The sequence below is a fragment of the Helianthus annuus genome, chromosome 4, assembly GCF_002127325.2.
Source record: "Helianthus annuus cultivar XRQ/B chromosome 4, HanXRQr2.0-SUNRISE, whole genome shotgun sequence".
Lineage (NCBI taxonomy): Eukaryota > Viridiplantae > Streptophyta > Magnoliopsida > Asterales > Asteraceae > Helianthus > Helianthus annuus.
Window position 1 is genome coordinate 33,063,986 of NC_035436.2, and position 25,468 is coordinate 33,089,453.

General features: G+C 40.9%; 1 pseudogene; it reads left to right on the top strand.

The window, feature by feature from the left end:
* Positions 1 to 25,211, top strand: part of LOC110933147 — a 33,987-nt pseudogene extending 8,776 nt beyond the window's left edge.
* Positions 25,212 to 25,468: the final 257 nt, after the last annotated feature.

Below are 25,468 nucleotides of genomic sequence, written 5' to 3' on the forward strand. Positions count from 1 at the left end.
GCTTTAACGGATTACTATCCAACCGAACAACCGGACTATACCTGGAACATGAAAATATTGTTAATAACATTATTTGTCTTTCTCTGAGCCAGTTAGGGTCCCTGAATACCCAAACACCCGCCATAAAGCACAACACAAAAGTAACCGGGTTAATCCCTTAACTAACCTAATTAACCACGCTTCCGCAAAGCCAGGGTGTGACACTATACATGCCAACGAAGTGTTAATGAACAATTATTTTGTGGAGAATCCGGTCTACAATACCACCGAAACGTTTAGAGATCGGTTTTGTTTACCAAAAGAATTATTTTTAAAGATTGTTGGAGACATCGAAGCAACTGAAGAATGGTTTCAAGAAGTTTACAATGCGAGGGCCAAACCAAGTTTCACGCTAATACAAAAATGCACGTCCGCCATTCGCCAACTAGCGACAGGTAACCTTCCCGATCAATTTGATGAATACCTAGCTATGTCGGACAGAACTTCCCGTGAATGTCCGCAATTTTTTTTAACACGGTCATTAAATTGTATGGTAAAGACTTTTTACGTAAACCGACGAGACACGACATCTCACGTATTTATGCCGCACATGAGGCTAGATGGCATTTTCCAGTGATGATCGGTAGCACCGATTGTACACATATCGAGTGGAAAAATTGTCCAAGAGAGTTGCGAGGGGCGTATGTTAGGGTGACGTCAAAAGACTAACCATCATACTTGAAGCGGTGACGTCGAATGATTTATGGTTTTGGCATTCATATTTTGGTGTTCCAGGTTCAAACAACCACATCAATGTTTCGCACACGTCGCCGTTGTTCCAAAACTGTAACAGATGGTACTGCACCCTTCTGTCCATTTTATGTTAATGGGCGATATTACAAAAGAGGCTTTCTTCTTGTGGATGGTATCTACCCCTCATGGTCTGTTTTTGTGAAAGCTCCTTCATTTCCCGTCGAGGCTAAAGAAAAGGCGTTCAAAAAGTTGCAAAAATTGGCAAGAAAAAATGTTGAGAGGGCTTTTGGTGTTTTAAAGGATAGATATGGCTTACTTAGCCGACCGGTTCGTGCGATGAATAAGAAACAAAACATATCATAGTATATGCATGTATCATATTGCACAGTATGTTAATCAAAGAAGACGAACATACAATATCTCCAGATTTGGTGCCAGATCCTCCTACACAAGTTCACGTTCCCGAAAATATCCAACAAGACTTGCGTGATAAAAAAATTCACTTTCGGTTGAGATACGATTTAATTGAATTAGTAGGTTCTTTGGGTTTGGAATTTCCTAATTCAGACGAGGAGTAGAGTTTCTTTATGTATGTTTTTTTATTGTATTCTAAAATATTTGAGCTTTGAAGATAGTCGTCGGAAAACTATTACGACGATTAACGTCATTTTTGCTTTGAAGTGTCAAGGATGTACAATTATATACTATGTTGATTTGGTTTGATTGTATGTGTTTAAGTTGTTATTTTAGGAAATGGCTATATAGAAATTATGTTTGTATCTTATTCTTTTTAGTTTCCCATGAACATGTAATTTTATGTCATTATGCTTGTAGATTTTGTACATTTTTTGTTTGTATAGTATTTTTTCTTTGTATTCGATCTTGGATGTTTTATAAATAAAATAAAACTAAGTAACATTTGTTCAAATAATTTATATTTTTACGGATCAGTTCATAATAGAAAATCTATCGCCAATAACCTTTTTATATTTTATTTTTTTTTAAATATAAAGATAACCCAAGTGAACCAATTATAGAAGTGTCAAAAAGTTTTGATATCCTAGTAGTGAATTAAATGGTGGTAAATGCCTATTGACACTTGTTAGAGACTTATGGTATCTATCATTGATTTTTTGGTGGTGTGTTTAGAGATTTAATAGTGGACTAATTTGGTTTCTAACATTGATTTTTTGATGGTGTTTAGAGATTTAACGGTGGACTGATTTGGTTTCTATTATTAATTTTTTGATGGTGTGTTTAGAGATTTAATGGTTGTACTAGTGAATGTGAATCCTATAGAGACTAGGAATGTTTTGGGCTAATTCTATAGGGCTAATTCTATAGGTGCTATCTTGAAATAAACGAATATGAGAAAATGTGCAGAACTGTTTCTCTATATAAGCGGGACACAAGAGTAATAGGCTTCGGTGTGTTCAAGCTTGGTTAGTTAAATGGATGCGTTTTACTTGTTCATCCCATTATTATTGTTAGCCATTCCTATCTTCACTGATTACTTCCTCCACAAACTCCAAAACCTCCCACCAAGCAGGGGCGGACTTATGTATAAATAACGGGTTCCCGGGAACCCAGTCTTTTTTTAATTTTTATTGTAAATATATATAAGAAGCTGAAAAGGAACCCATAAGTATATTATAAAAGGAACCCATAAACACAAAAGGTCTTGGGTTCACTGGTTATGCTCGCGCTTTTCTTCCTAACCCACCCGGGTTCGAATCCCGTAATTGCTGTTTTTGTCCGTTTTTTTTAATCTCTTTTAAGTTTTTTTCTTTAAAGTAATAAAACATTAAAACCCATTTAGGGTTATATCAGAAAACATATACGCCGCACACAAACAAGCAGCGAACAGAGATCAAACAACATCAGCAGGCAGCACTCCCAGCAGCTCCGCCTCCGGCTGCTCCGCCTCCGCCTCCGGCTGCTGAAACTTTGTTTTTCTTATCAATTTATCAGCATCTCAGTGATTAAGGTTAGTTTTATACGATTAATTGATTATCAATTTATCATCATCTCAGTGATTAGAGTTTGTTATAAATCTGCTTGTTTTACATCGATGATTACAGCTTTTGACTACATCAGTGATTAAGTGATTAAGTGATTAACTGATTACAATTTATAATCTGTTGATTACATAAAAATTGGGTTTGAAATTGGGTTTTTAAGTTCATATTGCTGCTGAAAGTTTCAGCTTTTGATGTTTTATTGCTGCCGAAACAGTTCGATTAAGTGGTTTTTATGTTAATATTGCTGCTGGCCTGCTGAAAGTTTCATCTGTTTGTTTTACATCATTGATTAGGAACCCATAATGTGTGTGTGTTAGGAAAATATCATGTATCTTGTAATTGGTGTATACTATATAGAAAGGTAAAATTTGTCAATTACATAAGTGGCGTATAGTAGAGTAACTATAAGTATAAAATTTTGTTTTTTTGTTTTATATGTGGAGTCTTTGCAAACTGTAGATGAATCATCATCTATGGTTTTGTAGGCCTTGAGTGTAAATTGTTGAAAGTTGCTTTGTAGTTGAGATATGGTATTTAGTATTATTCAGGTACTATGAATTTGAAACATAGTCTTACTTTGTAGTTGATTTCTGTTATTACTTGCAAAACTATTTAGATTTTCGAAGGTTTTAATTTCAGTGGATCAGGACTGAGATTTTTTGTTATTTGTTTGGAATGTCATATTAGTTTTTATGGTTTTTATTTGGTTTGAGATTAGAAACTTTAGCATGAGTTTGTATATTGGTGGAAGAGTGAAAGGTTTAAAGATGGACACGGACCCATCTTGACTCGAATTTGTATATCTGTTTATGGATTTTGCGAAACCCAAAATAAAATAACCAAAAGATATATGATTCTGACACGGACCCGTCTTGACTCGAATTAATTCGATAAAAATTTATTACAAATTAATTTAGTGACAAAGTTAGATAAATGTGTTTTTTTAGAGACGATGATAGAATGGGACGGGAATGCTCTAAAGCATCATAGGAAAAGAAGTGGCTTTAGAAAAAAAGTGACTTTAATGATAAAGCCCGACCCGACCCGACCGGAATTCTAACGTCAAGTTGACCGAAAATCAAGAGCCTAAAAAAGTGAACCCAGTAAAAAAAATTTCTGGATCCGCCACTGCCACCAAGACCATGGCTCCCTCCTTTACCTATAATCGGTCATCTGTACCTTCTCAAAAAACCACTCCACCGTTCCCTCGCCAAACTCTCTACAAAACACGGCCCAATCCAACTCTTGCAATTCGGCTCACGCCAAGTCCTTGTGGTCTCCTCTCACTCCATGGCCGAGGAATGTCTCACCAAGAATGATATCGTGTTTGCAAACCGCCCTCGGCTGCTTGCAGGCAAATACCTTGGCTACAACTACACCAGCCTTATCTATGCACCCTATGGCGATCACTGGCGGAACCTTCGCCGTATCTACTCTCTTGAAATCCTCTCATCTAACCGAATCAGAGAGTTTGAACCCATACGCAATGATGAAGTGCGTCTTATGGTGCGTAAGCTCTATAGATCTTCATCAAAACAAGGCACTATGGTGCAGGTTAAATCCATGTTAGTTGACCTAACGCTCAATGTTATGATGAAGATGATTTCTGGTAAGAGATACTATTTTAGTAGCGACTATGTCCCAACGGTAGAAGTGAAGGAAAAGGCACATCACTTTCGTGAGATTATGGATAGGGTTTCGAAGGTTATGGGTGCTACACATGTGGGGGATTACCTGCCAATGTTGAGGTGGTTAGGAGTGACCAAATTACAAAAAAGATTGATCACTTTGCAAGCAAAGAGGGACATGTTCTTGCAGGAGCTACTGGAAGAGCTAAAAGGGAGCGTGAAGAATTGTAGTGATGGGAAGCAGAAGAAGAATATGATTCAAATGTTCTTACATCTGCAGCAAACCGAGCCCCAGAACTACACTGATGAAATGATCCGAAGTATCATGCTGGTAACCAGGGGCGGACTTGTAGTGTAAACGGGCGTAGCCCGGGGTACGGCTCAAGTTTTTACGAGTAGTGTAAAAAAATTTTTTTTTCCCATTTTTATACACAGGACACTCCTGAACAAGTACGAGGACACCCCTAAAAAATTTTGGGATACCCTGAGTTGAAGGTCTAGTTCCGTCACTGCTGGTAACGATAAACATTTATTTTAGTTTTCCTACTGTTTTTCGTTTTATACTATATACATACCTGATCAAATTATATTGCACACAATTTCAGATCGATAAACGTACAGTTAGAACTAGAATGTGGAAATTTATCAAGAGACATGAAATTCTATGTTGTATAAAAATTATTTCGAAACTTTAACAACTATACCGTTTCAACGGTTCACATATATAATAATACTAGTAGAGTACTTTTATCATATTTCCCACTCTAATTTAATTCTCTTAATCGATATTTAATTACATTGACATACAATTCTTTGTTCATTCTATTAAAAATTATATATTTTTTTCTTTCTTTTTCTCGATTGGCTGAATATATATATTTACTGATGTTGATACAACCCAGCTTCTACATAGAATCTTGAATAATTTGTTTTTTCATCTAGTCAAAATCGAACCTCCTTACCACTCACTAATTCGTTTTTCTATGGATGCACTCCAAGTGTTCGATAAAATGCCTACGCTTAAATTTTGGTTTTTACATCAAAATTTCGTGTCTCAACTTGAATCGTGATTTATTTCGCCTTAATGACAACCCCTTATACGCCTTTGAGTGGCTCCTGGCCATGTCCTTTTCGTATGTTTCATTGTTGCCCGGATGGTGAAGTGGGAAATAAGGGGATTTCTCGGTTGATCTCTCATCTCAAGAGATTGCACCTTTCTAGCGATGAACGTAGAAGTGTGTTGCGTGAGGCTATTTCTACGGACCATGGGTTGTTCATGGATGTAGAAGGTACTTTGAAGTTTTTGGCCAATGGATGTGTGGAAAGTGTTTGAGTATACATGCATTGAGTCGTGCATGCCATCATCCCGATGGGCTTGTCCGTTTTACCAATCGTGATAATGACATAGATAGCTACATTATAGGGATTTCGAGGCCCTCTCCCAAGGTGCACGTGACCAATGTTCATGAGTCGTTCATGTTGGATACTGTTCTACTAGATCGTGTCTTTAAAGCACACATTGTCACCGTGAAGAGCATCCCTCATAGCTGTCGGTCTCTCAGGCGTTGAAAACCGCTCTCTACAAAGTGGTTGCCCAACCTAGATCCATTGAAACGTGGGTTAGGTTGTTCCTTCTTCCTCGCTGCACTTTGCAAGTGGTCAGACCAAAAAATAGGAAAGAAAAAAGGTCTGGGAATAGAAAGGCATTGCAACAAAAATCAATTCTGAATTCTTTAGCCACATGGGGGAAAGAAGATGGTATTTTCATGTTAGTTAAAAATATATTTGATAGTCCTGCTTTGGGGTCTCTAGGTCAAGGAGGTGTTGATAATCCTGAGGAGAGTACTGTTAGTAACACCAATGTTAGGCAGTGCCTTCGAAAGGTTGCTGATGGCCACTTTACAGCTGCAGTGAAGGTGCTATGTTCATCCGGTGTTGCTTTGTACGATGATAATACCATATAGGCTTTAGAGGCTAAACACCCGCACAAAGAACCTCCATCTATGCCAGGTACTATATATTCTGAGCCTCCCCTTGTAGCAGAGGTGGATAGTGTCCTATGTTGCATTAAATCGTTTCCTAAAGGAACCTCATGTGGGAGGGATGGCTTAAGGGCACACCACATTTTGGATGCTTTATGTGGAGAGGGGTCTGCTATTGCCACTGATCTTTTATGCGCTATCACTGCAGTAATCAACTTATGGTTAGGGGGAAATGCCCATCGTGTTTGGCAGAGTTCGTCGCGTCTGCTCCCCTTACACCGCTTTTAAAACCCGACAATGGGATTACACCTATTGAAGTGGGTACTATATGGAGGCGTTTGGTTTCTAGGTTGCTATGAAGGGTGTTGGTAAAAAAATGACCAAGTACCTTAATGATTTTCAGTTTGGGGTCGGCGTGTCGGGTGGCGCTGTGGCCATTTTACACAGTGTCAACGGGGTTCTAAGTGAACGTCACACTGATGGGTCTCTTGCAATGCTTACTGTAGATTTTTCTAATGCTTTTAACCAGGTGGATAGATCAGCCTTACTTCGTGAGGTCAGGATGAGGTGCCCTTCTATTTCTTTGTAGGTGGAATTTCTATATGGGCAGCCAGCAAGATTGTATCTTGGAGAAGGGCACATTTGGTCTACCACGGGAGTTCAGCAAGGGGACCCATTGGGACCACTTCTTTTCGCTCTTGTTTTGCACCCCCTTGTGTATCAGATTAGAGACAAAAGCAAGCTTCTCCTTCATGCTTGGTATCTTGATGATGGGACTGTCATTGGAGGTTCAGAAGAGGTGGCTAGAGTGTTGGACATCATTAAGGTGACGAGTCCAACATTGGGTCTTGAACTCAATATTAAGAAAACTGAGCTATTTTGGCCTTCTTGTGATGGTAGCAAGTTTCGTGAAGGGTTATTTCCTAAGGACATCGGGAGGCCATTAGTCGGGGTGAAGCTTCTTGGGGGGGGGGGGTGTTAGTAGAGACGCAAGCTTTATTGGTGGGTTGGCAAAGAAAAGAGCTGCTAAGGCGGTAGATTTGATACATCTTCTACCCACATTAGGTGACCCGCAGAGCGAACTACTCTTGATTCGATCCTGTATGGGCATTGCCAAGCTTTTCTTTGGCTTGAGGACGTGCCAACCTGTACACATGGAAGATGCAGCATTGTTCTTTGACAAAGGTTTGCGTGAGACGATTGAGGAATTGGTGGTTTGTGGAGGTCCTTTCTTTGGAGACCTCCAGTGGAGACTTTCCTCTTTACCTATTAGGTTTAGGGGTTTGTGGTTGTATTCGGCTGTAGAGGCTTCATCCTATGCTTTTATGGCTTCGAGGGCCCAATCGTGGGTGCTACAGGACCACATCTTAAGAGACAGTGGAATACGTGGTATGGATTCTGATTATGTTTGTGCTTTGGCTTGTCTTCGTGATACGATTCCAAGCTTTGACTTCAGCGGTTTCACTAATAAGGACACCGCCCCCTCTAAAGCCCAACATGCATTGGCGAGTGCTCTTTTTAGTAAAATTGTCCATGAAATCGAAGTACAGTTTGACTTACCGTTAGACAAAAAGCCATTTTTGAGTGTCTCCGAGCACCACATGCACAAGATTTCCTTCTTGCTATACCTATAGATAGGTTATGCCAGCATATGTCGCCGGTGGAGTATCGTACTATCCTTAAGTATCGCCTCATGATTCCTTTATTCCCAGTTGATGAGGTATGCCCTGTTTGTCAGAAGGCGTGTTTGGATTCCTTTGGAGAGCATGCAGTTCACTGTAGAGAGCTCCCGGGGTTCAAATACCGACATGATTTGGTTAGGGATGTCCTTTTTGACATATTCAGGTGCGCTGGTATTTCTTCTAAGAAAGAGGCTCCCGTTAATTTCTTAATAGACCCGTTGGAAGGGAGATCTACCCTTCGACCAGCTGACATTCTGGTTTTTGGATGGGTAGGAGGAAAACATGCCCGTGTGGTTCTAACAGGGGTTTCCCCGCTTGTGCGCCTAAGGGGTAGTGCATTTACGGTGGGTCAGGCTGCTTCGGGTAAAGTGACCAAACATGAGAAAGCGTGCCTTGACAACCAACACGTGTTTATCCCATTTGCTTTTGATACTTTTGGTTTTCTGGCGCCAGAGGCTGTGGAACTACTTAGTGGAGTTCAAAGGGTCATGCATAGTAATGTTATGACCCCGAGATCTATGGACGTAGTTTTTAAAAGGCTTAGTTTTGCTATTCAAAAAGGGGTAGCGGTGCAGCTTGTTGCCCGTTTACCAACTATCTCGATGTAAATTCATACACTAATAAAAGTAGAGTACCCACGCTACGCCCCGCTTGCGTTATGCGCATATAATGTATATGTGTGGGCCATGGGGGGGGGGGGCAAAAATGAAAGTGCACAAATTTTAACGTTATTTTACTAATTTCATGAAAATAACGTTAAAAGCTAAGGATGGTTAATCATGCATCATGTGGTGGCGTTGATAGCTGAAAGACAAAAGGGTACATGCACTAATCGGTCTTTGTCCCGATTGCTGAGTGTTATTTGTCTTATGTCCAAGGCTTGATGCAAAACTACTATCGAGCCGGGGGTCTCACTGTAAGCAACCTCTCTATTCCTACGGGGTAGAGGTAAGGCTGTCTACATCTTTCCCTCCTCATACCCTACATTTGCTTTACTATTGGTGGGATTTACTGAGTATGATGATGAGGTGTAGAGTACCCACGCGATGCGACATGGGTGACAATTTGCATTGAGGTACCGTCGTCTTTGATTGTTTTCTTGTTCGTATGATATTTATTGTAGTATCATTGTGGTGGATATACGTTATAAGTGAAGTCAAACCGAGCCCCAGAACTACACTGATGAAATGATCCGAAGTATCATGCTGGTAACCAGGGGCGGACTTGTAGTGTAAACGGGCGTAGCCCGGGGTACGGCTCAAGTTTTTACGAGTAGTGTAAAAAAAATTTTTTTTTCCGATTTTTATACACAGGACACTCCTGAACAAGTACGAGGACACCCCTAAAAAATTTTGGGATACCCCTGAGTTGAAGGTCTAGTTCCGTCACTGCTGGTAACGATAAACATTTATTTTAGTTTTCCTACTGTTTTTCGTTTTATACTATATACATACCTGATCAAATTATATTGCACACAATTTCAGATCGATAAACGTACAGTTAGAACTAGAATGTGGAAATTTATCAAGAGACATGAAATTCTATGTTGTATAAAAATTATTTCGAAACTTTAACAACTATACCGTTTCAACGGTTCACATATATAATAATACTAGTAGAGTACTTTTATCATATTTCCCACTCTAATTTAATTCTCTTAATCGATATTTAATTACATTGACATACAATTCTTTGTTCATTCTATTAAAAATTATATATTTTTTTTCTTTTTTTTTCTCGATTGGCTGAATATATATATTTACTGATGTTGATAGAACCCAGCTTCTACATAGAATCTTGAATAATTTGTTTTTTCATCTAGTCAAAATCGAACCTCCTTACCACTCACTAATTCGTTTTTCTATGGATGCACTCCAAGTGTTCGATAAAATGCCTACGCTTAAATTTTGGTTTTTACATCAAAATTTCGTGTCTCAACTTGAATCGTGATTTATTTCGCCTTAATGACAACCCCTTATACGCCTTTGAGTGGCTCCTGGCCATGTCCTTTTCGTATGTTTCATTGTTGCCCGGATGGTGAAGTGGGAAATAAGGGGATTTCTCGGTTGATCTCTCATCTCAAGAGATTGCACCTTTCTAGCGATGAACGTAGAAGTGTGTTGCGTGAGGCTATTTCTACGGACCATGGGTTGTTCATGGATGTAGAAGGTACTTTGAAGTTTTTGGCCAATGGATGTGTGGAAAGTGTTTGAGTATACATGCATTGAGTCGTGCATGCCATCATCCCGATGGGCTTGTCCGTTTTACCAATCGTGATAATGACATAGATAGCTACATTATAGGGATTTCGAGGCCCTCTCCCAAGGTGCACGTGACCAATGTTCATGAGTCGTTCATGTTGGATACTGTTCTACTAGATCGTGTCTTTAAAGCACACATTGTCACCGTGAAGAGCATCCCTCATAGCTGTCGGTCTCTCAGGCGTTGAAAACCGCTCTCTACAAAGTGGTTGCCCAACCTAGATCCATTGAAACGTGGGTTAGGTTGTTCCTTCTTCCTCGCTGCACTTTGCAAGTGGTCAGACCAAAAAATAGGAAAGAAAAAAGGTCTGGGAATAGAAAGGCATTGCAACAAAAATCAATTCTGAATTCTTTAGCCACATGGGGGAAAGAAGATGGTATTTTCATGTTAGTTAAAAATATATTTGATAGTCCTGCTTTGGGGTCTCTAGGTCAAGGAGGTGTTGATAATCCTGAGGAGAGTACTGTTAGTAACACCAATGTTAGGCAGTGCCTTCGAAAGGTTGCTGATGGCCACTTTACAGCTGCAGTGAAGGTGCTATGTTCATCCGGTGTTGCTTTGTACGATGATAATACCATATAGGCTTTAGAGGCTAAACACCCGCACAAAGAACCTCCATCTATGCCAGGTACTATATATTCTGAGCCTCCCCTTGTAGCAGAGGTGGATAGTGTCCTATGTTGCATTAAATCGTTTCCTAAAGGAACCTCATGTGGGAGGGATGGCTTAAGGGCACAACACATTTTGGATGCTTTATGTGGAGAGGGGTCTGCTATTGCCACTGATCTTTTATGCGCTATCACTGCAGTAATCAACTTATGGTTAGGGGGAAATGCCCATCGTGTTTGGCAGAGTTCGTCGCGTCTGCTCCCCTTACACCGCTTTTAAAACCCGACAATGGGATTACGCCTATTGAAGTGGGTACTATATGGAGGCGTTTGGTTTCTAGGTTGCTATGAAGGGTGTTGGTAAAGAAATGACCAAGTACCTTAATGATTTTCAGTTTGGGGTCGGCGTGTCGGGTGGCGCTGTGGCCATTTTACACAGTGTCAACGGGGTTCTAAGTGAACGTCACACTGATGGGTCTCTTGCAATGCTTACTGTAGATTTTTCTAATGCTTTTAACCAGGTGGATAGATCAGCCTTACTTCGTGAGGTCAGGATGAGGTGCCCTTCTATTTCTTTGTAGGTGGAATTTCTATATGGGCAGCCAGCAAGATTGTATCTTGGAGAAGGGCACATTTGGTCTACCACGGGAGTTCAGCAAGGGGACCCATTGGGACCACTTCTTTTCGCTCTTGTTTTGCACCCCCTTGTGTATCAGATTAGAGACAAAAGCAAGCTTCTCCTTCATGCTTGGTATCTTGATGATGGGACTGTCATTGGAGGTTCAGAAGAGGTGGCTAGAGTGTTGGACATCATTAAGGTGACGAGTCCAACATTGGGTCTTGAACTCAATATTAAGAAAACTGAGCTATTTTGGCCTTCTTGTGATGGTAGCAAGTTTCGTGAAGGGTTATTTCCTAAGGACATCGGGAGGCCATTAGTCGGGGTGAAGCTTCTTGGGGGGGGGGGTGTTAGTAGAGACGCAAGCTTTATTGGTGGGTTGGCAAAGAAAAGAGCTGCTAAGGCGGTAGATTTGATACATCTTCTACCCACATTAGGTGACCCGCAGAGCGAACTACTCTTGATTCGATCCTGTATGGGCATTGCCAAGCTTTTCTTTGGCTTGAGGACGTGCCAACCTGTACACATGGAAGATGCAGCATTGTTCTTTGACAAAGGTTTGCGTGAGACGATTGAGGAATTGGTGGTTTGTGGAGGTCCTTTCTTTGGAGACCTCCAGTGGCGACTTTCCTCTTTACCTATTAGGTTTAGGGGTTTGTGGTTGTATTCGGCTGTAGAGGCTTCATCCTATGCTTTTATGGCTTCGAGGGCCCAATCGTGGGTGCTACAGGACCACATCTTAAGAGACAGTGGAATACGTGGTATGGATTCTGATTATGTTTGTGCTTTGGCTTGTCTTCGTGATACGATTCCAAGCTTTGACTTCAGCGGTTTCACTAATAAGGACACCGCCCCCCTAAAGCCCAACATGCATTGGCGAGTGCTCTTTTTAGTAAAATTGTCCATGAAATCGAAGTACAGTTTGACTTACCGTTAGACAAAAAGCCATTTTTGAGTGTCTCCGAGCACCACATGCACAAGATTTCCTTCTTGCTATACCTATAGATAGGTTATGCCAGCATATGTCGCCGGTGGAGTATCGTACTATCCTTAAGTATCGCCTCATGATTCCTTTATTCCCAGTTGATGAGGTATGCCCTGTTTGTCAGAAGGCGTGTTTGGATTCCTTTGGGGAGCATGCAGTTCACTGTAGAGAGCTCCCGGGGTTCAAATACCGACATGATTTGGTTAGGGATGTCCTTTTTGACATATTCAGGTGCGCTGGTATTTCTTCTAAGAAAGAGGCTCCCGTTAATTTCTTAATAGACCCGTTGGAAGGGAGATCTACCCTTCGACCAGCTGACATTCTGGTTTTTGGATGGGTAGGAGGAAAACATGCCTGTGTGGTTCTAACAGGGGTTTCCCCGCTTGTGCGCCTAAGGGGTAGTGCATTTACGGTGGGTCAGGCTGCTTCGGGTAAAGTGACCAAACATGAGAAAGCGTGCCTTGACAACCAACACGTGTTTATCCGATTTGCTTTTGATACTTTTGGTTTTCTGGCGCCAGAGGCTGTGGAACTACTTAGTGGAGTTCAAAGGGTCATGCATAGTAATGTTATGACCCCGAGATCTATGGACGTAGTTTTTAAAAGGCTTAGTTTTGCTATTCAAAAAGGGGTAGCGGTGCAGCTTGTTGCCCGTTTACCAACTATCTCGATGTAAATTCATACACTAATAAAAGTAGAGTACCCACGCTACGCCCCGCTTGCGGTATGCGCATATAATGTATATGTGTGGGCCATGGGGGGGGGGGGCAAAAATGAAAGTGCACAAATTTTAACGTTATTTTACTAATTTCATGAAAATAACGTTAAAAGCTAAGGATGGTTAATCATGCATCATGTGGTGGCGTTGATAGCTGAAAGACAAAAGGGTACATGCACTAATCGGTCTTTGTCCCGATTGCTGAGTGTTATTTGTCTTATGTCCAAGGCTTGATGCAAAACTACTATCGAGCCGGGGGTCTCACTGTAAGCAACCTCTCTATTCCTACGGGGTAGAGGTAAGGCTGTCTACATCTTTCCCTCCTCATACCCTACATTTGCTTTACTATTGGTGGGATTTACTGAGTATGATGATGAGGTGTAGAGTACCCACGCGATGCGACATGGGTGACAATTTGCATTGAGGTACCGTCGTCTTTGATTGTTTTCTTGTTCGTATGATATTTATTGTAGTATCATTGTGGTGGATATACGTTATAAGTGAAGTCAAACCGAGCCCCAGAACTACACTGATGAAATGATCCGAAGTATCATGCTGGTAACCAGGGGCGGACTTGTAGTGTAAACGGGCGTAGCCCGGGGTACGGCTCAAGTTTTTACGAGTAGTGTAAAAAAAATTTTTTTTCCCATTTTTATACACAGGACACTCCTGAACAAGTACGAGGACACCCCTAAAAAATTTTGGGATACCCTGAGTTGAAGGTCTAGTTCCGTCACTGCTGGTAACGATAAACATTTATTTTAGTTTTCCTACTGTTTTTCGTTTTATACTATATACATACCTGATCAAATTATATTGCACACAATTTCAGATCGATAAACGTACAGTTAGAACTAGAATGTGGAAATTTATCAAGAGACATGAAATTCTATGTTGTATAAAAATTATTTCGAAACTTTAACAACTATACCGTTTCAACGGTTCACATATATAATAATACTAGTAGAGTACTTTTATCATATTTCCCACTCTAATTTAATTCTCTTAATCGATATTTAATTACATTGACATACAATTCTTTGTTCATTCTATTAAAAATTATATATTTTTTTCTTTCTTTTTCTCGATTGGCTGAATATATATATTTACTGATGTTGATACAACCCAGCTTCTACATAGAATCTTGAATAATTTGTTTTTTCATCTAGTCAAAATCGAACCTCCTTACCACTCACTAATTCGTTTTTCTATGGATGCACTCCAAGTGTTCGATAAAATGCCTACGCTTAAATTTTGGTTTTTACATCAAAATTTCGTGTCTCAACTTGAATCGTGATTTATTTCGCCTTAATGACAACCCCTTATACGCCTTTGAGTGGCTCCTGGCCATGTCCTTTTCGTATGTTTCATTGTTGCCCGGATGGTGAAGTGGGAAATAAGGGGATTTCTCGGTTGATCTCTCATCTCAAGAGATTGCACCTTTCTAGCGATGAACGTAGAAGTGTGTTGCGTGAGGCTATTTCTACGGACCATGGGTTGTTCATGGATGTAGAAGGTACTTTGAAGTTTTTGGCCAATGGATGTGTGGAAAGTGTTTGAGTATACATGCATTGAGTCGTGCATGCCATCATCCCGATGGGCTTGTCCGTTTTACCAATCGTGATAATGACATAGATAGCTACATTATAGGGATTTCGAGGCCCTCTCCCAAGGTGCACGTGACCAATGTTCATGAGTCGTTCATGTTGGATACTGTTCTACTAGATCGTGTCTTTAAAGCACACATTGTCACCGTGAAGAGCATCCCTCATAGCTGTCGGTCTCTCAGGCGTTGAAAACCGCTCTCTACAAAGTGGTTGCCCAACCTAGATCCATTGAAACGTGGGTTAGGTTGTTCCTTCTTCCTCGCTGCACTTTGCAAGTGGTCAGACCAAAAAATAGGAAAGAAAAAAGGTCTGGGAATAGAAAGGCATTGCAACAAAAATCAATTCTGAATTCTTTAGCCACATGGGGGAAAGAAGATGGTATTTTCATGTTAGTTAAAAATATATTTGATAGTCCTGCTTTGGGGTCTCTAGGTCAAGGAGGTGTTGATAATCCTGAGGAGAGTACTGTTAGTAACACCAATGTTAGGCAGTGCCTTCGAAAGGTTGCTGGTGGCCACTTTACAGCTGCAGTGAAGGTGCTATGTTCATCCGGTGTTGCTTTGTACGATGATAATACCATATAGGCTTTAGAGGCTAAACACCCGCACAAAGAACCTCCATCTATGCCAGGTACTATATACTCTGAGCCTCCCCTTGTAGCAGAGGTGGATAGTGTCCTTTGTTGCATTAAATCGTTTCCTAAAGGAACCTCATGTGGGAGGGATGGCTTAAGGGCACAACACATTTTGGATGCTTTATGTGGAGAGGGGTCTGCTATTGCCACTGATCTTTTATGCGCTATCACTGCAGTAATCAACTTATGGTTAGGGGGAAATGCCCATCGTGTTTGGCAGAGTTCGTCGCGTCTGCTCCCCTTACACCGCTTTTAAAACCCGACAATGGGATTACGCCTATTGAAGTGGGTACTATATGGAGGCGTTTGGTTTCTAGGTTGCTATGAAGGGTGTTGGTAAAGAAATGACCAAGTACCTTAATGATTTTCAGTTTGGGGTCGGCGTGTCGGGTGGCGCTGTGGCCATTTTACACAGTGTCAACGGGGTTCTAAGTGAACGTCACACTGATGGGTCTCTTGCAATGCTTACTGTAGATTTTTCTAATGCTTTTAACCAGGTGGATAAATCAGCCTTACTTCGTGAGGTCAGGATGAGGTGCCCTTCTATTTCTTTGTAGGTGGAATTTCTATATGGGCAGCCAGCAAGATTGTATCTTGGAGAAGGGCACATTTGGTCTACCACGGGAGTTCAGCAAGGGGACCCATTGGGACCACTTCTTTTCGCTCTTGTTTTGCACCCCCTTGTGCATCAGATTAGAGACAAAAGCAAGCTTCTCCTTCATGCTTGGTATCTTGATGATGGGACTGTCATTGGAGGTTCAGAAGAGGTGGCTAGAGTGTTGGACATCATTAAGGTGACGAGTCCAACATTGATTCTTGAACTCAATATTAAGAAAACTGAGCTATTTTGGCCTTCTTGTGATGGTAGCAAGTTTCGTGAAGGGTTATTTCCTAAGGACATCGGGAGGCCATTAGTCGGGGTGAAGTTTCTTGGGGGGGGGGTGTTAGTAGAGACGCAAGCTTTATTGGTGGGTTGGCAAAGAAAAGAGCTGCTAAGGCGGTAGATTTGATGCATCTTCTACCCACATTAGGTGACCCGCAGAGCGAACTACTCTTGATTCGATCCGGTATGGGCATTGCCAAGCTTTTCTTTGGCTTGAGGACGTGCCAACCTGTACACATGGAAGATGCAGCATTGTTCTTTGACAAAGGTTTGCTGAGACGATTGAGGAATTGGTGGTTTGTGGAGGTCCTTTCTTTGGAGACCTCCAGTGGCGACTTGTCTCTTTACTTATTAGGTTTGGGGGTTTGTGGTTGTATTCGGCTCTAGAGGCTTCATCCTATGCTTTTATGGCTTCGAGGGCCCAATCGTGGGTGCTACAGGACCACATCTTAAGAGACAGTGGAATACGTGGTATGGATTAATCTGATTATGTTTGTGCTTTGGCTTGTCTTCGTGATACGATTCCAAGCTTTGACTTCAGCGGTTTCACTAATAAGGACACCGCCCCCCCTAAAGCCCAACATGCATTGGCGAGTGCTCTTTTTAGTAAAATTGTCCATGAAATCGAAGTACAGTTTGACTTACCGTTAGACAAAAAGCCATTTTTGAGTGTCTCCGAGCACCACATGCACAAGATTTCCTTCTTGCTATACCTATAGATAGGTTATGCCAGCATATGTCGCCGGTGGAGTATCGTACTATCCTTAAGTATCGCCTCATGATTCCTTTATTCCCAGTTGATGAGGTATGCCCTGTTTGTCATAAGGCGTGTTTGGATTCCTTTGGGGAGCATGCAGTTCACTGTAGAGAGTTCCCGGGGTTCAAATACCGACATGATTTGGTTAGGGATGTCCTTTTTGACATATTCAGGTGCGCTGGTATTTCTTCTAAGAAAGAGGCTCCCGTTAATTTCTTAATAGACCCGTTGGAAGGGAGATCTACCCTTCGACCAGCTGACATTCTGGTTTTTGGATGGGTAGGAGGAAAACATGCCCGTGTGGTTCTAACAGGGGTTTCCCCGCTTGTGCGCCTAAGGGGTAGTGCATTTACGGTGGGTCAGGCTGCTTCGGGTAAAGTGACCAAACATGAGAAAGCGTGCCTTGATAACCAACACGTGTTTATCCCATTTGCTTTTGATACTTTTGGTTTTCTGGCGCCAGAGGCTGTGGAACTACTTAGTCGAGTTCAAAGGGTCATGCATAGTAATGTTATGACCCCGAGATCTATGGACGTAGTTTTTAAAAGGCTTAGTTTTGCTATTCAAAAAGGGGTAGCGGTGCAGCTTGTTGCCCGTTTACCAACTATCTCGATGTAAATTCATACACTAATAAAAGTAGAGTACCCACGCTACGCCCCGCTTGCGGTATGCGCATATAATGTATATGTGTGGGCCATGGGGGGGGGCAAAAATGAAAGTGCACAAATTTTAACGTTATTTTACTAATTTCATGAAAATAACGTTAAAAGCTAAGGATGGTTAATCATGCATCATGTGGTGGCGTTGATAGCTGAAAGACAAAAGGGTACATGCACTAATCGGTCTTTGTCCCGATTGCTGAGTGTTATTTGTCTTATGTCCAAGGCTTGATGCAAAACTACTATCGAGCCGGGGGTCTCACTGTAAGCAACCTCTCTATTCCTACGGGGTAGAGGTAAGGCTGTCTACATCTTTCCCTCCTCATACTTTACATTTGCTTTACTATTGGTGGGATTTACTGAGTATGATGATGAGGTGTAGAGTACCCACGCGATGCGACATGGGTGACAATTTGAATTGAGGTACCGTCATCTTTGATTGTTTTCTTGTTCGTATGATATTTATTGTAGTATCATTGTGGTGGATATACGTTATAAGTGAAGTCAATGATTAATCCATTTCAATGTGGAGTGCATGGTTCAGCCGGTTCAACTACGGTTCAACTATTGTCCTCAACCCAAGTTGAAACCGAAGTCATCAGTTAGTCAATTTTATTAACTAATCGGTTTTCGGTTAATCAGTTCGGTTTATTCGGTTAGATTGATGGTTTTTTGTTTGGTTCTTTTAATTTCAGTTAATAGACAAAACAACACTTGGACTACAATTGTTGCTTAAAAATGTATGAAAATGAAGTATAAATACATGAAATGGATGTATAAATACATGAATTGAAATAATAAATACATGAAATGGAGGCATAAAATACGAAATACATGAACTGGATGTATAAAAGCTAGAAATGAATGAAAACATGAAAGATTATGTTCCATTAATTTTGGTTAAATGATGGTACAAAAAACTAATAACCGGTTTTTTGGTTAATTTGGTTTTCGGTTAATTAGTTTTCAGTTAATTCAGTTTTTGGTTCGGTTACGTCTATTTTAGATTTGGTTGTGGCTAACAATTCAGTTGTTGCTTACTCCTAGCCACTGTTAATATATCAATCTTTTAAATTAAAAGAATATAGGTTTGCTACACTCAAATTAAAGGGAATAAAATACTTGCTTTTATTGTGTAATTTTTATAAAAGATAATAACGTACGAAAAAGTTACGGCCATTTAAAAATTGTGGGATAGTTAGTTATTTTTATAAAGAGATAAAGGTAACTTTTTACTAATTTTCTATAATTTGGTTAAAGATGGTGGAATTAAAGTGTAATTAAGATAATTGGATTAAAATGTAATTATTGTTTGAAACACTAATTTATCCTTATTTTAGGGTTGCACATTATGCATTAAACTAAAAAAAGTTTTTAACTTTTGTGTATTTTAAAATGCCATCCCTCTACGCATTATATATCAGTTAATAATATACCCGAATTTTAAAGTTGTATCATGTCTCTACACACGTAATCTTTAGGTTCTCGTACCCAACCAACTTTTCTCCGCATAACCTAAGCATCGCAACACTTCAGAACTGAAAACTGGCTAATCTTATTTGACCTAATATCATTTTTAGTCCCTAAGTACTACAATTACATTTTGATCTATACCTGAATTTTAAAATTGTAACATGTCTCTACACACGTAATCTTTAGGTTCCCGTACCCAACCAACTTTTCTCCGCATAACCTAAGCATCACAACATTTCAGGAAACTGAAAACTGGCTAAACTTATTTGACCTAATAACATTTGAAGTCCCTAGGTATTTACAATTACACTTTGTTCTATATGCGAATTTTAAAGTTTAACATGTCTCTACACACCTATTGTTTAGGTTCCCGTACCCAACCAATCACTAAAAAGGGTATTAAATTGCTCCCGTTCCTACTGCCATGTTTTTTGATTGACCAAGGGGATCCAACCAATCACTAAAAAGGGTATTAAATTGCTCCCGTTCAGCCACACCCGGACCCGCGATGACCCGTTTCTTCTTCCGTTTATAAACTTTAAGTGGAGTTGTATCATTACATCCCTCCCCGTAAATTGCCTTGTCCTCAAGGCAAAAATTAGGGAATTATTCAACCAACAGGTCATAAGACTCCCAAGTAGCTTCGTCGATAGGACGTTGACACCAAGAAATTAACAGTTCCAACACCGGTTTACCTGCCTCCACCACCCAGCGATGCGGCACCACAGAATTCGGTTGTAAATCAATTTCCCAATCTTTGGTAATAGGAAAAGGTGGGGTAGGACTCGCAGAAAATGATCCATGAGCTGGTTTGAGCATTGAAATATGGAATACCGGATGAATTTTGGCATCAACGGGTAACTCAAGCTCGTAAGCAACCAGACCAACCATTCGTTAACACGGTATGGGCCAAAGAACCTAGGACATAACTTTTCAAAGCGTCTTTTTGCTAAGCTACGCTGACAGTATGGTTGGATCTTCAAGAAGACATGATCACCGACCTCGAATGATAGTTCCCTGCATTTAGAGTTAGCTTGGGCACACATACGATTTTGAGCTTTACTAAGGTTGAAACGAAGCAACTTAAGCATCTCCTCGATCAGTGGTTGTTACAGTTCCTCATTTTTTTGTCTCCCCCTTAACATAAGGAAAGAGCGGTGGAGGTGCTCGTCCATAAACCACAGAAAAGGGTGTAGTGCCTGTAGAGGTGTGATAGTCGGTATTGTAAGAGAATTCGGCCCAAGATAAATAGGAGCTCCATTTAGTTGGCTGTTCATGGGCAAAACATCAGAGGTAAGCCTCGAGACAACGATTGACAACCTCTGTTTGCCTGTCCGTTTGTGGGTGATAACTAGTGCTCAACTTCAGCTTAGTTTGACTCAAACGGAATAGTTCTTGCCAGAAATTGCTAATAAATATCAAATCACGGTCAGAGACGATGGAGCGCGGGAAACCATGTAACCGTACAATCTCCTTACAAAACACAGCAGCCACACCTTTAGTAGTAAATGGGTGAGATAAACACAGGAAATGGGCGTATTTGCTAAGGCGATCCACCACCACCATGATGGTGTCATAGCGATTGGATGGAGGTAAACTCACAATGAAATCCATCGATGAATCTTCCCAGAATTGTTTTGGAATAGGCAAAGGCTGAAGTAAACCCATAGGAGTGTTGTGTGCTTCCTACAGCAGTGTGAGCTTGATATTGGGCACGTCAGGAACCACCAAACGCTTCTTTTAAAAGAGGAGCTGATCCACTAGATAGAAATCAGAAATTGAGGCTGGATCAGAAAGCAATTCCTGGATGATATTACTTGTGTAGGGATCGGTTTGAAGCCCCTTTTTAATTCCTGCAATTTCTACACAAAAAGGAACTGTTAAAGTTAATAAGTCACCAGAACGAGGCATACAAGACAAAGCATCTGCCCCGCGATTCTCTTTTCCAGCCCTATGACAAATAGAAAAGTCATAAGGCATAAGCTTGAGTAGCAATCGCTGTTGCTCAGTAGTTGTTATACACTGCTCAAGTAAGAACTTCAGAGTGTAGTGATCTGTGCGAATGATAAAATGGCGACCCAGTAAATAGTGGTTCCATTTTTGTACCACGAGGACCAACGCTAATAACTCTCGGTTATAAGCTGATTTCATTCGGTTAGAAGGTGATAAGCCCTTGCTAAAATAAGCTACCGGGTGTTCATCTTGTGACAGGATAGCTCCCACTCCATCGGATGAAGCGTCACATTCAACCACAAAAGTTGTGGAAAAGTCTGGTAAACGTAGAACAAGAGCGGATACTAGGGCTTGTTTCAGGGCCTTAAACGCCTTCAAAGCCTCATCGGACCAAATAAACCCATCTTTCTCGTAAGGGTTGTGAGAGGTCTCGCAATTAATCCGTAATTTCGCACAAACCGTCGATAATACCCCGTTAAGCCTAAAAACCCTCGAACCTGTTTAACATTAGTCGGAACTGGCCATGACAGAACTGTCGAAACCTTCTCTTGTTCCACCGGAACCCCTTCGGGTGTTATCACGTGCCCAAGAAAAACCACTTTAGATTGGCCAAAACAACATTTTGTTAATTTGGCAAAAAAAAAAAACAGTTATCATGCAACAGCTTCATAGTTTGTTCACGATGGCCTACATGTTGTTCCATGTTTGGGCTGTATATCAAAATATCATCAAAGAAAACCAATATAAAACGACGTAAAAGGGGGTAAAACAAGTCGTTCATAACAGCGTGGAAGGTCGATGGAGCATTGTCAGCCCAACGGGCATGACCTTAAACTCGTAATGCCCTGAATGAGTCCGAAAAGCCGTTTTCGGCACATCCGAGACAACAACTCTAATCTGATAGTAACCCGATCGCAAATCCAATTTCGAGAATACTTTAGCCCCATGTAACTCGTCCAAAAGCTCGTCAATATTAGAGATAGGGTATTTGTCAGCAATAGTGATCTTGTTAAGTGCCCGATAATCCACACACATTCGCCATGAATTATCCTTTTTTTAACCAACAAAACGAGGCTTGAGAAAGGGCTGGTACTCGACTGGATAAATCCGGCTATCAAGAGTTGCTCCACCTTCTTCTCTATTTCAGTATTTTGGGAGTGGGGATATCGGTAAGGCCGAATGTTAGGCAGAGTGGAGTTTGGGACTAAAGGAATTGAGTGGGTTTGGGTACGGGTAGGTGGTAAATCTTTTGGTTCGTCAAAAAACAGTGTGGTATTTAGTAATAATAGGCTGTAACAGGGCTGGTATCTGGGGGTTAGCTTCGGGTTCGATAGCTAAATGTTGAAAACACGATGATTTTTGAGGCCTGGAAGAAACACCTTGCAATTTGTATCTCTTCCCATCTATGGTAAAAATCATAAACATTTCTCTCCAATTCGCTTGTACCGATTTAGGGTAGCAAGCCATTGTACACCTAGCACCAAATCAGCCCCACCTAAAGAAAAGGGATGAAAATCTTGGCTAATTTGGAGGTCATTTACCTGCAAAGAGAGATTTTTGCAAACTCTACCACAACGAATCACATCCCCATTACCGATTTGAACACCGAATGGAGCTACTAGTTGAGTAACAAGCGTCAACTCATTTACCAAAATATCAGAAATAAAATTATGGGTAGAACCCCCATCAACCAGAATTAATACCTCAGTAGAGTTGAGTGTACCGTGGATTTTCATGGTGGTAGGGTGTGATTTCCCCATGATTGCGTGTAGGTTAATTTCGGCTGTGTCTTCCTGCACATCATTTAAGTCTATGGTTTCATGTGGCGGCTGCTCATCGTCACCCTCTTCGGCTTCTAAAGTTTTGAACGTTCCTGTTTTACACCTATGCCCCGGACCATACTTGTCCCCACATCGAAAGCACTCACCCTTAAGGAAGTGAGTCTGTTTTTCTGCATCAGTGAGTCGAGAGTTAGGTTTAGATTCAGTTTTTGGTTGGTTGGTGGATGATGAGGCATAGGTTGCTGGAGTGTAGGGTTTTGAATCCGGTTTTAAATGAGTTCCAGGTGTTTTTCTTTTCGGGGCGTGAATGGCTAAGTTTGGATTCAAATTCTATCGCTAGGCTCACGACTTTGTATACCGAATGGGGTTTATGGATGCGAATGTCCGCCTTTAACTCCTCATTGAGTCCATTTAGAAAGACTCCTAATAAGCAGTGGTCGGGCCAGTTGGAGACCCGAGATGATCTACGTGCAAATTCCTGTCGGTATTCCTGGACCATCCTGGTTTGCTTGATACTACACAAATACTCATACGGGTTTCGGAACTCTGGTGGTCCAAAATGTTTTTTCAAAGCAACAGTTAAATCTTCCCAATATGCCAACTCTTGTTCAGCCGATAACCATGAGTAGAGATCCAGGGCATCGCCCTCAAAATGCATAGCTGCAAAATCCACTTTCTCTTCATCCAACGTATGGTAGAATCGAAAGTATTTTTCTGCTTTCACTATCCAACCCCTTGGATCTCCACCACTGAAAACAGGGAATTCAATTTTGTGATAGGGGCGGCGATTGAAATTAGAAGAACTATGCTCCTCTTCATCGTACTTAGTTCCGCTTCCACTCGATTTCTCTCTCGCTGCCGCTTGTCGCTTTAACTCAGCCATGTCCTCCTTTAAGGATTCCATGGCTTTGAGCTTAGCAGCAATCATACTCAGTTGCGTTGCGACAGCATTTGATTGAGAACCAGCACCATCAGAACCGCTCCGGGTGACCACCATTGTTGTTTCTTCGTTTCCTGGCAATGGAACCAATGATAGAGTCTAGGGATTAAGGGAGGTACGATTACTGGAATTAATAGGACCAATTCGAAAGGGGCAATCTCTCCAATTACAAACAAAGATGATCAAAATTTTCTGGATAATGAAAACTAACAGAACCTTCTATTTATAATGCATAAATTAATAACCACTCTTGGAATTTGGATGGTTAGGGACTCCCCACATTCCTACTGCCATGTTGCTTGATTGACCAAGGGGATCCAGCCAATCACTAGAAAGGGTATTAAATTGCTCCTGTCAGCCAAACCTGGACCCGCGATGACCCGTTTCTTCTTCTTCCGTTTTGTAAACTTTAAGTGGAGTTGTATCAGTCATATTTTATACATGTCAATAGCATTTTATTGAATTATTCTGAAAATACCATGTGTTGTTTAATTAAGTTTAGTAATAAGTCAATCTTCATGCAAATCTTATGGATTAAAAATGTCCTTCATAGGTAACATTAGCAGGAGGTGCGGATACGACTGTATCCACCTTGGAGTGGGCAATGTCTCTTTTGTTGAACAATCCAAGTGTTCTGAAGAAGGCACAGGCTGAGATCGACAATTATGTAGGACAAGATCGTCGCCTCGAGGAGTCAGATATTCCTAAGCTACCGTATCTTGGTTGTATAATAAAGGAAACCATGAGGATGTTTCCAGCAGGTCCTATATTGCCTCATGAGTCAGCAGAAGATTGCATAATTGGAGGATATCACGTTCCTAAAGGAACAATGTTATTAGTAAATGTGTGGGGGATACAAAATGATCCAAAAATATGGGATGATCCCAAAACATTTAGGACGGAGAGATTTGAAGGTCTAGAAGGCTTTAGAGATGGTTTCAAGTTAATGCCATTTGGGTTTGGAAGAAGCAGTTGTCCTGGGGAAGGCATGGTAATGGGATTGGTGGGTTGGTATTGGGATCCCTGATCCAATGCTTTGAATGGGAGCGAACAAGTGAGAACGAGGTTGACATGAATGAAGGGACCGAAGGATTAACCTTAAAAAAGGATATAAACTTGGTGGCAGTTTGTAGTCCTCGTCTATCAATGTTAAATCTACTTTCACAACTTTGATTTGTTCGGCCACTTTGTGTTGAAAAACTGCCAAAATATGATAGAAAACATACGTTATTATTTAGCCACTTTGTGTTGATAAGCTGCCAAAATAAAACTTTATATGGGTTTAAAGATAGATATGCCACTATTCAAGAGTATGATTTGTCCATCTTTTAGTAGCAACTATGTTTTTATATTTTCCTAGTTTAGTATCTTCTCAAGAAATTAAAAAAGAAAAAATTCAAAACTTGATCGTTTGTCCTCTTCCCATGTAACCCAATTCAGGGGTTGTTTGGTAGCCTCTTAATGACCATTCAGATGCTACTTCTTAATGGTTTAAAACCTCTGAATGAATAAGAGGTAATCTCAAGTCTGAATGGTTAAGAGGT